The sequence below is a fragment of the Talpa occidentalis genome, unplaced genomic scaffold (assembly GCF_014898055.3).
Source record: "Talpa occidentalis isolate TD23 unplaced genomic scaffold, MPIMG_talOcc4v2.1 talOcc4.9, whole genome shotgun sequence".
Classification (NCBI taxonomy): domain Eukaryota; kingdom Metazoa; phylum Chordata; class Mammalia; order Eulipotyphla; family Talpidae; genus Talpa; species Talpa occidentalis.
The window spans coordinates 102855731-102870225 of NW_023605305.1; the positions used below are offsets into that span (position 1 = coordinate 102855731).

Sequence of the window (14495 nt, forward strand, 5' to 3'; positions counted from 1 at the left end):
AATGGATTCCAGAGCTTTTGAATACATGCCTAACAGTCCAACCTCGCTTTTCTACAAAGCTCTTTTTGAAGGAATTCCTCAAAATTTTGAATACTGCACATGGTGGATAGATGTCCAAGAATATATTGATCTCTTCCTGACATCACTGAAAAAGTAGGGTTTGTCACCAGAAAAAAACTTGTCCTGTAATGAGTGAAATCTAAGATGTGACGTGAGCCCTGATAAAACTGTTCTACAAAGGTGGCTCTAATGGCACAGGAGTCTCAGCTTCTTGGCATCATTGATGCCTTAGCTCAAAAGATTAGATAAACAAACACTCTGTTAATTTTACAGTCTTCTCCTCTGGGCTGTAATCTTGTGAAGGCAGGTATCATGTCTTAACACCTCTGTGGTTAGCACAAAATAGCTGTGCAGTAAGTTTTTTGTTTACCTAAATTAAGGGCAGTATTATAAATACTCTGCCACTATTATAAAACCCCATCATTATTCATGATAGTGAAATATTTTAATGCTTTTTTATTTATTACATCACTCTTCATATTTGTACAATGTATGATTTTCCTGTGAAATTCCTACCACCAATTCACCCGTGAACCATCACCATAGTCTCTTGTGCTCTTCCCATCCCGTCCTGATCCTTTTCCCTCCTCCTCCCTTACAGAACGTCTTTGATCTATAATTGGCTATTGATTTTGATTTTTACTTTATTATAGTTACTTTGTTTATCCTGATCCCTTGTTTGGTTTCTCTACATTCCTCCTATAACTGAAACCATCCAATATTTTTTTTTTCTTTCTGGCTTATTTCACGGAGCATAATCCCTTTCAGCACCATCTATGTTGCTGTGAATGGCATGAGTTTATCCTTTTTGATTGCTGAGTAATAATCCATTGTGTATATATATCACATCTTCTTGATCCAGTCACGTGATAGTGAAATTAATCTAAATGTTCACTCAACAGTCATCACACAGTCACAAAAAAGAGCTCTCTTTGTGTATCTTTATGTGATTTTTATTAAAATACCCTGATACAGATTATGTAAAACATGTGATTTCAAATATTTAATATTTTAAAGTCTAGTCACAAAGTTAAAAATTGAAAAAAGTCATATTAATAATAGGTTATCTTCGGGTAGTAAGATGATAAAAGCTACTGCTTTATTTATTACATTATCCTCATGCTTGCAATTTGTCTTTCATAGTTGTCATTTTTATAAAAGGAAATGTGAAAGGATTTTAATCTAAAATGTAACTGGAGGTATGAAATCGAGAATCTCACATATGTGGTCTCAGAAGGCTGGAACTTAAGAACTGAGAGACTATTTTCTCAAAAATGCCTGACATACAGAAAGAAGAAACTTATCTCCTGATTCTGGACAATCTGCCAAGAAATCCCTCCATCCTTGAGCCAATTAACTTACTGTTTAGACTTCCCCCTCCTTGAGCTACTTGACCAACATAGCCTGCCTCCAAAGCCCCACAGACTTGGCTATAGCTGGCTATAAAGTATGCTTCCCAAATTACTAATCCACAATAAACTCAGTTTCTCACCATTCACGCTTGCCTCAATTTACCTCTTTATTTAGACTGACGCAAATATAACATACTTTTTTTTTGTTTTAATACTAGCATGTATCATACAAATGTTTTTATTTATTAATTTTCAACCTGGTGTCCTTGACTTATTAATGACAATTTATTTCATATTCTAATTACTTCAGCTAAAAAAAGAAATTCAAGGGGGAAAGGAAGAAAAGAAGTAGTTGCAAAGGCATTTGAGATGTATTAAATACCAGTGCCTCACTTATAACAAAATCAAATATTTTTCAAGTATTTAGCTAATTAGTATATATGAAGTGTTTTCAAATGCAAACAAAAAATGCAATATTTAATTTCTTCTATCATATATTCTGTATTATATTTTATATTACTTCCTTAGACTCAAAATGTTAAAAATGTTCTCACTTTCTCTCATTGCTTTTGTAGATTTGGTATCATGCCAAGAAGAACATCTTTCAGCTGAACAAATAGAATTCTTCTTGGTTCATTGGAACATTGAAAAGTATACTGAAAATAATTTGAAAATAATTTACAGTTTTGGCTTGAATGCCAAATAAGATTTTTTTGAGCATTTCCCAAATTCTCTGTAGCTGCTTTATCACATTTTGAAAGATGTACAACTTAACTAAGGGCTCCCATTGTGTTCAGAATTTTGGGGCCTGTATAGAAAGAATGAAGTTATGGGTGGGATCATTATTTTTCTTGCACTCCCTATCATTCTGGAATGGAAAATCACTTAAATATGAAAATCTCCTCTTTCAACCTTCGGTGTCAAAAATGGTTCTATCCTGTATATATAATCAATCATTCTCACAGTTTAAGAAACAGGGCTAAGTAAAAAATTAAAAGTTTGCCAAAAGTACATCTGGAACCAATGATTAAGGCATTGATTTCTATGTGCAGAATATAGAAGAATTATATTTCTAAATTTAAAAAAAAGCATGCATTCAATATTTTTGTCCATTCAAGAATCAATACTAATTTTTCAATGTTCAGGAACAGATTACTATCTATGGTGACTTTGGAAGGAGGTGAAATGCTGCCATTATATACTCAAAATAATTACATGATGGATGTTGGATTTCATTTCTTGCTATCATCAGTTGAAAAAGAGCTAAATACGGAATGTCAGTTTATGGAAATTATGTACATAACAGAATGAGGTTTCTTGGTATGGTCTTACCGTAGCCAGTTGAAATGCTTCCATTCCTCCCCTGAGTGTAATGAGAAAATGCTTATTTGGGCTTTGAGGCTGCAAACGCAAACTTCTTCAGTCGTATCTTTAAAAACAATGATCAAATATCTCTTTGGTATGCTTCATTTTTTTTTTCTCTTTTACTCAGAATTTGTCCTTTTCTTATATCTTTTATTTAGTTTGGCCTTCAGCCCAATATATCTTTCCTCAGCTGGTACCACTTTGACTTCTGGGTTCTATAGAAAAGAATGTGATTCAATAAGCCAACTGGCCACAAGAAATCTGATTTTGACAATTTACAGACACAATCAGCTGCTGCCTGTCTCATTTCAAACATACAGGATCTCCCCAACCTGGATATTTATATATTGATGATGATCTGTTTTTTTCTAGAGGGCTTTCTTTTCTGAAGAATGAAAGAGAAATCCCTAGTAATCTCAATTAATGATGATCCAAAATATAAAATTCTGTTCTGGCTGCTAAGCAAAATAAAAGCATTAAACAAGGATTTGTGAAGGAAATCTAGTAAAAGCAATGAATTCTACCTACCAGTCAAACCTTATACTAATCTTACCTGCGCCCCTGCTATTAGAGAAAAAAAAATGTATTCTTCCTCCAAAGGTTTTTCCTATTCAATCAACTACACACATTGTAATCTCTTGCCTTAAATTTCTCTCTCACTTGTTTTTTTTTTTTTCCTCTGTAAAGTTAGTATTTATACATTTTAAGTCTCCATTAAAAAACAAACAAACAAACAAAAAACTTTCCTAATGCCACATCTCCATTTAAATAATAGCATCTTGGGCCTCCCTGGTGGTGCAGAGGGTTAAGCACAGCAGTGAGATTGTCCCAAGCCTTTGCAGCAAGGGTTCATTCTAGCTGCCAGGGAAATACTCACATGGCACACAACAGACCTCTCCTGTCTGCCCGCTGTTCCCCTCAGCAGTGTTTTTGGTCGGTCTGCCTGTTCTGCTCCACACTCCATCTCTGGTGAATCCTCTCACCCTCCCGTGCATCTGGCCTATACCCCAGCTCTTGTATAAACACATAACTCTTTAAAAACAAATAACTAGATAGATAGATAGATAGATAGATAGATAGATAGATAGATAGATAGATAGACAGATAGATAGATATAAGAGCATTTCTCCCTTCTTCACAATTCTTTTTTTTTTTTTTTCTAATACTCATTCTCCTGCAAATACTCACTCCACTGAATTCCTTCTGGTTCTACCTCTCAATACTTACTTTGGAATGCTTTCAGATGTAACTAACACAGTTTCTCCACCAAGTGTTTTTATTAACTCATCTTAAATGAATTCTTAACTGGATGGGTCTAGAGTTTGTTAATCCAAGAATTTATAAGATCAGGGCTCTAGGTCCATTTCTTTGTGATTTTCATTGCTTCTCTTTCATGGTCAAAAGAATCTTTGTGCAACTCTAAGTATCAGGTCCCTGTAAATCAATGCTCAGATGGGAAAGAAGGGGCAAGACTTCTCCACAGGAATCCCTTTCCTTTTTGTTTTTAATCCAGAAAGGAAATCCTTCCCTGAAGACTTAAGTACATATACCATTACATTTAAAAGATAAGAACTTCATTACACATTATAATTTAACCAATCACCCATATGGAGAACAAGGTAATTTCAATATCCCCTGCAAAACTAACTACTTACCTGTAATTTTCATTCAAATGAACCAAAGTCCTTCAAATTTGACATATGCAAAAGCTCAAATTACTTTAGACTTTGTTTTCTTTATAGGTTCCCTATTTTGATGAGGGATGTTAATTTCCTGGGATAAAAATTTGTATCTCTCCACCCATATTCAACTAGATGCAAAATTGTGAATCTGTTCTTAACACTTATCTAGTTCTGATTCATCCTTTTTTTCTTTTTTTTGCATCCTAGCACTATTAATTTGGTTTGGACAAGTATCATGTTTTAGAATACAGACCCTTGCTAAATTGATCTATGGCTCTCATCTTGCCTCTTCTCATACATTTGCCACATCTCCAGAGGGAATATTTTCAGAAGTAAAGTAGATCATATCCTGTCCATCTGCATAAAGATTGCATCCTGGCAACTTTTAAAATAAAGTTCAGATCTCAGCATTTAAATGAGGTGATTTATAATTTGGCAACTGCCAATGTCTCCAGTCTTATTTTTCTCTTAATATGACTCCAGTCTTATTAAATAATTTCTGATTCTCTTAGCTAACTCTTTCAAAACTCACTTCAAAAGACATTCTAAGCTCTCTCAACTTTTTCACAATATTGGTTAGGTTTCCAATCTCTGTGTTTTTACCTTCATAACACTTCACATTTTTTACTGTCATTATCTACTTTCTTATAATTTTGACTTACTGACTATAAGCTTCTTGAAGCAAAGACTAAGTATCCTTTGAATCAAGACAGTGCCTAGAACATAATGGCTACTATTTTTTGGTGTATCTGCCAACATTTTAAATGCGAAATTGAAATATTTCTCCAATAAAGGAAATTCTTCTTATGTATATTGATTTTTATAAAAAATCTCACACAAAAAATAAATTGCATTCCATTATATAAAATATTGAAAAATAATAAAATCAGGGGCTTTTAGAAAAGTCTGAAATATGTAAACAACATAGTTATGCTATAATAAATTATATTGGAATTACTTCTACCATAATCCTAACTTTTCCATTCTGAAATTAAATTGGCACACTATTTAATTAATAGTTTTTAGCTTTGTTTCACTTTCACTTTTTATTTCTTTACTATTACTTCTACTTTTGGCTTCTATTCTTCAAATTACTCTCATTTATCGAGTACCTTTACTAAAAATTTGACATTCTGCTTCGCATACTTACTTAGTCCTGGGTCTTATGCTGGGAGTCGATATAAATGATTCTACACACTGAAAAAGTGATACTTGAAGAGTCAGTATACAAGGACCCTAGAAAGACAAACAGATAACAATCATCAGCCTACATCACTGTAAAATTCTACAATCATGATTCAGAGATTAAGAACATCATTTTTACTAAGATAATATTGCATTTTAACATATAAGTTTTAGGGGTTCATCATTGAGAATCAATATGTGTGCAAATATACTTTATTTAGGTAACCACTGAAAATTCAAATCTACCTTTCATGATTACCTTTTCCCTAATTTTTCCATCTTCCATCCCCATTCTTTTTTGGCAATCACTAAGTGGTCTTATAATACAACAGTTATTTTGCTTATTTAGTTCATCTATTTGCTCTCTCTAATACCACATATGAGTGAATTCATATGTGTTTGTCTTTCTCTTTCTGGCTTATTTCACAAAGTATAATACCCTTTGAGAGCATCTATGTTGTTGTAAATGGAAGAATTTCACCTTTTTTATAGCTGAGTAGTATTTCATTACCTATATATACCACATCTTGACAAATGTTTATCCATTTGTCAGCTGATGCACACATAGCTTGTTTATTGTCTATGGTAAACACAGTGCTGAAATTAACATGGGTGTGCACATATCTATTCAAGGTAGTGTTTTCATATTGGGGGGTATATACCAACATGCACAATAACTAGAATGTACAGAATTTTATTTTTAATCTTTAAAACAATCACAACACTGCTTTCTATAATTAGTGCGCTTACTTACATTCCCACCAGAATGCATATAAATGGGTTCTTTTATATTCTTGTATATAAAAACACATAATAAGGACATCTTTCATAGGAAAGCTTATTGAATAATTTAAGTGAGCATTCATATTGAAAAAATATTACTTTAATTGTTTAGATTTATGTTCCAAATATTGTTTTGATGGTTGCAAAAGAAGAGGACTTTGATCAATAATTATTTCAATAATTAATTTCATTAATTCTTTGTCAACTTTTACAAAAATATAATCAACAGACAAATTAGCATTCTATGACAACCCAATAGCATGTTAAGAATTGATAGTGCAAAGATAGTCTAGCTGGGAAACAAATAAATGTAAACAAATATTTTCAATTCAATATAATAGTGACATTCACTCTGGAATCACATGTTACTACAACTACTACAGAACATTTTAGCTTCATTAATAATCCATTATGGGTCTATTATAGTTTGAAATTTACTTACTGTCATTACTATCTCTTAAAATAATAAATTCTACAAGTTTGCTATTCACTATAAATTATTACATATTAAATTATCTTAAAATGTATTTTCTGGAACTTTGAACTATCCACATTAATAACATTTGTTGCATTACCAAGTCTCAACTGTGTGCCCAGCACTATACTAGAGCCTTCATTTTGTGATGGTCTAATTTAACCCTTAAATTCATCCTGAACAAAAGTTATTGCCATTCCTATTTTAGATACAAGGATCTCTGAGACTAAATTTAACAGTTAAGGACACTTCAAATAGCAAATACCAGAAACCCTGACCAAGAATGAATAAAACAAAAAGCCTCCCCAGTTCATCTTCAGTCTCAGACTTCACTGAGCAGCCTGCTGCTGTGTTAGCTCTAGAATTTACATCTTCTCATTCAAGCTCAATGGGTAATTTGAAAGCCTGGGCAGACAAAACTCTATATAATCATCTCTATTCTGGCCACATTTCTGTAGAAACAATTGTCCCTTGTGGTGCAGGAAGTACATAACACGAGATTCTTGATTATTACCTGCCACCTTGCCTCTGATTGTTACTTTGGGGAGCATTTCCATCAGGTAAGCCTCAGATTTCTAAGTCCTCAAAACATCATAAATAGCAAGCCCTAAGAAAAAGTGGCTTTTTAAAGTAAAATATGTTTTCTTTTTTTTCCTGCTTCCAGATAGGTCAGTTTTAACTTAGTTTTTCTGTTTCTCCTATGTCCTTACTAAGTGCAAAATGTAACCAACCTACTTTAGCCCTCTAGATCTTTTCTATCAAATGCCTTTTCCAGCAGTTTTAATAAGCTCCTTGTCTGAATCCATAATCCAAAAGACAACGTTCTAATTAGCTGTTTCACCATCAAGAATTGCCAGTCTCCCAGCCCAGGACCCAGGGCACCTTACCACTGTATAAAGATATTTCTACTCATCCAGCTCAAAAATTTTAGAAACCATTACTTCTAACATTCCCACATTCTGATATCCAAATCTGAGTCAGTGAGAATTATTTAGTGGAAGTTAAACTTGTAAAAGCATAAGTAAAAAGTTCAACCCCAAAGAGCTTAAGCAAAAACAAACATGCAATTTATTGGTTTTTATAGACAAGAGTAAAGACATAGGGCTTAGCTCCGGCACAGGCAAACACAGGCCACAAACAATTTCATCAGGACTCACTCTCACAGCTTCTCTCAACAATATCCCCACTGAGTGAATTTCTGTTTCAGACTATATGTGGCAGTGAGGTGGCTGCTGAAGTCCCTAGCCTGGCATCTCTCAGGTAACACCTGGAGTTGGAACAACACCTCTGCTCTTGCATTTCCGAGATAAGCCTCCCTGCCACTTACAAGCCCTGATCATGCCTCATGTCCAGTCCTGTGCCAAGCATTGGAACCTGAAGCAACGTGATGCACCAGTTAACTTTGAGCAAGTTCATTTATTCCAACTCTGAGTCAAGGATGGGGCCAAATCCAAATAGGTGGGAGGAGGGTGGAGGAGAGACGAAAGACCAAAGTAAAGTTAGGAGCTTTGACAGGAAAAGGGAGGTAAGGTAGAAGTCCAGTTAACAGGGTCATTACACTGAGGCTGAATAGCAAGCATGTGATTGAGAGAGAATTTAAAACTGCACAAGTGTCTAAGTATACATCACTCTGCGTGCCTAAATCAAATAATGAAGGTTTTCTGAACCAAGTCAATTATCTAATTCCCTATATAATTTATATTTTATGTCTGTCCCTTTTAGAAAATTAGTCAAAACCACTTTTTTTTTTAAAGATTTATTTATTTATTTATACAAGCACTGGGTACAGTCAGAAGCGCGGGAGGGTGAGAGAATTCACCAGAGCCAGAGCAGGGAGCAGAACAGACAGACTGACTGATGAAACACACTGCTGAGGGGAGCTGCGGGTGGCAGGAGAGGTCTGCGCACCATGTGGGACCCTCCTCCAGTGGCTGGGGAGCAGCCGGGGATCGAACCAGCGCTGCAGAGGCTGTGGGCAGCTTTGCAACCCAGCGCTCAACTGCTGCACTGCCGGGGAGGCCCCAAAACCACTTTTAAATGCATCATGTTATTTTGCATTGTGTGGTTACTAATAACAAAACAAAGCATGGTTTCAGTTCATCTGTAAGCTTGTTAACTTCCAATAAACAGAATCGTGTTTTCTTTTTTTAATATTTTTTTAAAAATTATTTATTTAAATATATTTTACATTATTGTTCATTTTTAAACAATGTTTGCTTTCTTTTCTCAGGTGTAGGCCTAGAGAATGCTCTTTTCTTAATAGAAAGAAAATGTAAATGAAGTTGTCATGCCCACACAGTTCCAAAGGGGGAGGGGAGGAATTATCAAGTAGAAAAACATCTTGATCCTGGCATAAAGTTCCCCTCAGGGGACCAATGAGATGAGTAATAAAAAGGAAGCAGTGAATGATGGTGATAGTAAGAGGACAGGGTGGAAGTAACACTACCCTTAGCGAGAGAGTGTAAGCACAGATAGAAAAATTGTCCAATGGGATACTAGCATGTGTCCCAGAGAACACAGACAGTTTCTCATAATCTAAAACACTTTTTACATATTTATTATAATAGTTGTGATATTGTCTTACCAAAAGAAAAGGTTGCATAATCAAAGTAAATACTCCTTCAACTAATGAATATCTGCATTGTTTGGTGCATTAAAATTACTTTTCCAATAGATAGTTCAGTACTATTAATTTTACTTTAAACACCCATATTTCATTTTTTGAGTACTGGGTAAAATTCTAAAATTTATGTATCAACTTACACATGTAATTGGGAAATTGGCATGCAGATTAATATTTTCTTATATTTTGCTGCAAGTAATCCAAGAAATGTATGGCAAATAAGGTTGTAATTACTTAAAAGGGTGACAGAAGTTTGGGTGACAGAAATTGTGTTTAACAATTACCCAAACTGTTTTCTTTAATCTTGTACAGTCACTTTAAACCTCAGAACTTCACCTTCTCAGCTACAAGATAAAGAAAATACACTTGCACTCTGTATTAGGTGATTCAACCCTAAGTTAAAAAGTATGTTTGAATATATAACTTTATAAAAGATATCTAAAATTTTATATAAATGATGGGTATTATTTGTGGCTTTTTATGGTTTATATCATTTCAGATTTACTTATTATGTTCAGTTGCTTATTACATTTATATAATACCTTTCCATGGAAAATCAACTAACCTTTCAAAAAATGAAGTGTAAGTAGCAATGATTTTTTTAGTTACCAAAAAGTTTATAAAAAGGAGTAGGTCACATTTTGAAAAGTTACTGTGTCACATTTTTTGTGTTGAACACAGTATGCTCCATAGACAGAAAAAAGAAAAACACACACACACTTTTTTCTGTGTGCTTCCCTCTAAGATATATTACTACTACTCTTAGGGAGGAGACAAGTCCAACATTGAGAAGTCAACATCTTAGAACCCACTGTCCTAACTGGACATTTTCTTCTCCTGGGAGTATTATGGCTGTATGAAAAAGACGAACTATTTAGAACTTTCTGCACATAGGCTGTTTATTCATGCACTCCACAAATATTTGTTGAGCATCTTCTATATGCCCACATTCTAGCCAGGGAATACAAAGATGAATAAGTCATGGTTCCTATCATTAATGAGCTCACAGTCTAACAGAAAAAAAGGTTATGAAACTTTAATTTTTGAGGTGTTTTCTGACGCTGTCTAGCATACTTGATGAGGAGAACACCACTCTAGGGACTGAGAGGACAGAGAGTCAACTCTTTTAGAATAAGGGGTATGGAAATTTGATGAAGAGAACAATAAGAACTAGCAATGCACATGCACACACACGCACACACACAAAGACACACCACCACGAGCCAATATTCACTATGAAAATAAATTTGGGAAACAGGAAATACATGGAGGAGACAAAAGTTTATGTTCATTTTATTTAGAATATCTGAATGGTATAGATCTATAAGATATGTGGTTTTATGGAAATAAATTATACACACATAATTAAAGAGTAATGAACAAGTATTTCTTGGTCTAATGAATTTTGAAAATGTACTGGAAAAATATTTCATTCAGAAATATTTTGAAAGCCAATGGATCACTGAAATACCTAAATAACTGAATCAAATGTTACTTCCCTTAACTCCATTTTGCTGGTTTATATCTTAGAATTCTGTTAACTTATGGCAGTAACTTATGCATATTTTTACACTCTATTTAATTGAATAAGGTGCTAGTGATCAGGTTGGGGAGGTGTTGACTAGTGAATGCAGAAAAGGTTTTTGTCTCTTGTATTTTGTTTTGAGGAGAAGAGATTAAATATTCTCAGAGAGTCAACAAACCAGCTTCTTGGTAATTTTAATCCTGAACTCTTGGAAAGGATCTTAATGTTTTTATAATGGTTTCAGTAAAGATTTCTTCTTCTAAGATTCTGGCCAACAATATTCTTTAGTCAGGTATGCTGGACATCACTGTGAATACTGGGAAATAAACCAAGAAGAATAAATTATAACCTTAAATTGTAAGCCAAAGTACACATAAGTGCAAAATACTGGTCTGTAATGTTTGGCTCACATAAAGATGGTGTACCCTTTTAATTCATTGGAGATATAGCAGAATTACATCTTTAGGTCACTTTCAGATTAATTTCTATTTCCAGGTAAGGAATAAATACAATTATATTGTTTCATCTTAGTACCTCCCTTTTCATGTAAGTCTTTTGTAATTATTACTCCAAAACAATTTTCTTCTACCAGATTTTGCTATCTCTCACCTTGGTTCTTAACCTGATGCCTGTCATTCTTAATGCTTGAATTCCTGTGTTGCAGTGTTTAGCTTAGGACAAGACAGTCCACTGTCTTAGGCTGGGTTCCCTAGAAGTATGCCCTGATAAGATTCCATGTGTATATGCAACAGAGAATGGGAGGTGGGGGTGAGCGGACAAGAAACAAAACAAAACAAAAATCTGCTCCAGGAATGAGAAGGGAAGGTGTCCATGTGAAGGCGCAATATCAAACAGGTCCCATGGACTGCATCTTTGTTTCAGTTCTTCAGGGGATCTTTGGAAACAACAGAGACCATCACAGCTAGAGTCATCCTTAGCAGAAGAGAGAACTTTTTTTGGTAATTAAGGTAACATTGGTACAACATTGTACTTGATTTAGAGGTATAGGACCATTCCTTTCAGGTGTTGTTACCACACCCACCCACCAAAACAGTTGTAGTCCTCTGCCATAGTCCACTGCACCAGCTGCCCACTTTGCTCCTCCCTCCCTCTTCTCCTTAACTATGGAATTGATGCCAACCCTTTTGAGGATGTCCTCAGAGAGTGCTAATTCCCAGGCATTTGTGGTTCTCAAGCAGTACCTTTTGAGCTGGTCCAAACATTCTGAGGACAGAGGCCTCCCTCGTGTTGCAGGCATTAAAGACAGTGTTATCAAGCTATCACCAGCCATGCAGCATGAGTTTGATTCCCCAGCTGGCCAGGGAGCTACCCACATGGCACAGCAGACCTCTCCTGACTCGCCTGCTGCTGCCCTCAGCAGTGTAATTCAGTTGATATGCCTGTTCTGTTCCCCACTCTCTCTCTGGTGAATCCTCTCAACGCCCACACCTCTGGCCTGTGCCCTGGTCCTTTCATGCATAAATAAATACTTAAAAAAAAAACACTAATTCTAAAGGAACCCAAGGACATTTGGGTGGCATATTGATGGTGTTACCTCATAAAAGTAATCTGTTGAGTTTTTAAAAATATACTTCAGCCTATAAAAAAATCTGGATCTACTCAGGTATTTGTACTGATTAAGTTATGCTGTACATTAAATTCATAGTCTCAGTTGTATTAGAACTCTCCTGATTGAAGCCAACAAGACAGAAAACAGAAATGAATCAAACAAACCAAATAAAGGAGAATTTATTGGTTCATACAGCTATATCAGCTAATAGAGTTTTGTCTTCTAAACCAGAAGAATTAGGTTCTGATTTTAATCAGTACTGCCTTTCTCTCTCATCTCTATTTTTTGTATGTGTCCAAATTTATCTCCTTATATCCAGTAGATGGCATTGTCTCTGCCAGTTCTTGACTCCCTTGCTCTCTTATTTCACCCTCTTTTTCTCATGGTTGTAATTTTAAATTGCAAGGAAGAAAGGTCTCTAACTGGCCAGATATGATAAAAGAATTTACTGTTTCTAGAATCACTGTGGCTATAGAGTGAGTTATTTACATTCGTCTACTAGAGACAGATAGCCATCTTAGAGATTGTGACCAGTAAAATAAGGTCATGTAAAATAACAGCACTTTTGATTTGGACAACATGGATAGAGAAGATAAAGAATAATTACCCAGAAGTAAAAAGATAAAGTCCCTGAAAAAATAAAGTAAATTGAACAAAGCAAATAATACATTTTATATCATCTTAACTTTAGTTTATTCAATAATATGCAATTCAAATTATGTGTTAGATTTCTAACAAAATTATTTCAAATATTAAATAGGATAGAATGTTGGCAAAAGTACTTTACAAATTGGGAAGTTTTGTTAGTGACCATGACACGTCAGTCATCTAGAATGCCAAGCCTTCTCATATACCTTCTCCTCGATAATAAGCTTTCAGATAAACAATCAATGCAAGAAGATGAACTAAGAATCAGGCAAGAGTCTAGCGTCTTTTCACCTAGATTTTGTTAAGTAAAACTCAGGTTTGGGGGCCTCCCCTGGTGGTGCAGGTGGTTGAGCACAGTGCTGTGAAGCTGTCCCAGCCTCTGCAGCGCTGGTTTGATCCTGGCCTGCCAGCTGGCGAGAATCCCACATGGCACAGCAGACCATTCCTGTCTCGCCCACTGCTCCCCTCAGCAGGGTATTTCATCATTCTGCCTGTTCTGTTCCCCGCTCTGTCTTTGGTGAATCCTCTCACCCTCCCGTGCACCTGGCCTGTACTCTGGGTCTTGTATAAATAAATAAATAAACAAACAAACAAACAAATAAATAAATAAACCGTTAAAAACAAAACAAAGCAAAAAAACCCCTCAGGTTTGGCTTCCCTGAATAATTGATACCCATAAATCTCTGTAAAATCCAGTGTTCTTTCAAGATAAGTGGTCTGTCAACGTGGGAACAGGAAGGAACAGCTAGTCTCCTCACCATTATTTTTACAAATGCTATTATACATATAATTGCAATGGGGCATTGACTCAACAGATGACATAGTGCTTTCCTTGCAATTAAAAAAAAAAAAAAAACCTTCAGGAAAGAGAGAGAGAAAGAAAAAGGAGAGGAGAGGAGATGATGGGAGGGGAGGGGAGAGGAGCAGAGGGGATGTGAAAAGATATAATTCATATAAGTAATGTGATATGTGTGGCTGAGATACCTTGTCCACAATCTGGTCTGAAGCCTGTCATAACCCTGATCTGGGGCTAAGCTTTTCTTGGAGATTCAGCACTAACACTGCTTATTTTTTCCTGGGTGTGGAGCTTTATTGGTAGAACATGAGACTCTGAATCCCAAGATTGTGGGTTTGAGCCCCATGTTTGTTGGACATTTTATTCCTGGTAGAGGCACACAAGTATACACACACACACACACACACACACCCCAAGGTGATATGAAGACA

General features: G+C 35.3%; 1 long non-coding RNA gene across 1 annotated transcript in view; it reads right to left on the minus strand.

Annotated features, from left to right (window-relative positions):
* LOC129145093 (uncharacterized) overlaps positions 1-14495 on the minus strand; it is a 92817-nt gene that overhangs the window by 35949 nt on the left and 42373 nt on the right. Inside the window, exons 2-3 of the long non-coding RNA XR_008550151.1 lie at positions 5610-5695; positions 2745-2992 (exon numbers count right to left, since the gene is read on the minus strand). This is a non-coding gene — a long non-coding RNA (uncharacterized LOC129145093). The remainder of the gene's footprint in view (positions 1-2744; positions 2993-5609; positions 5696-14495) is intronic.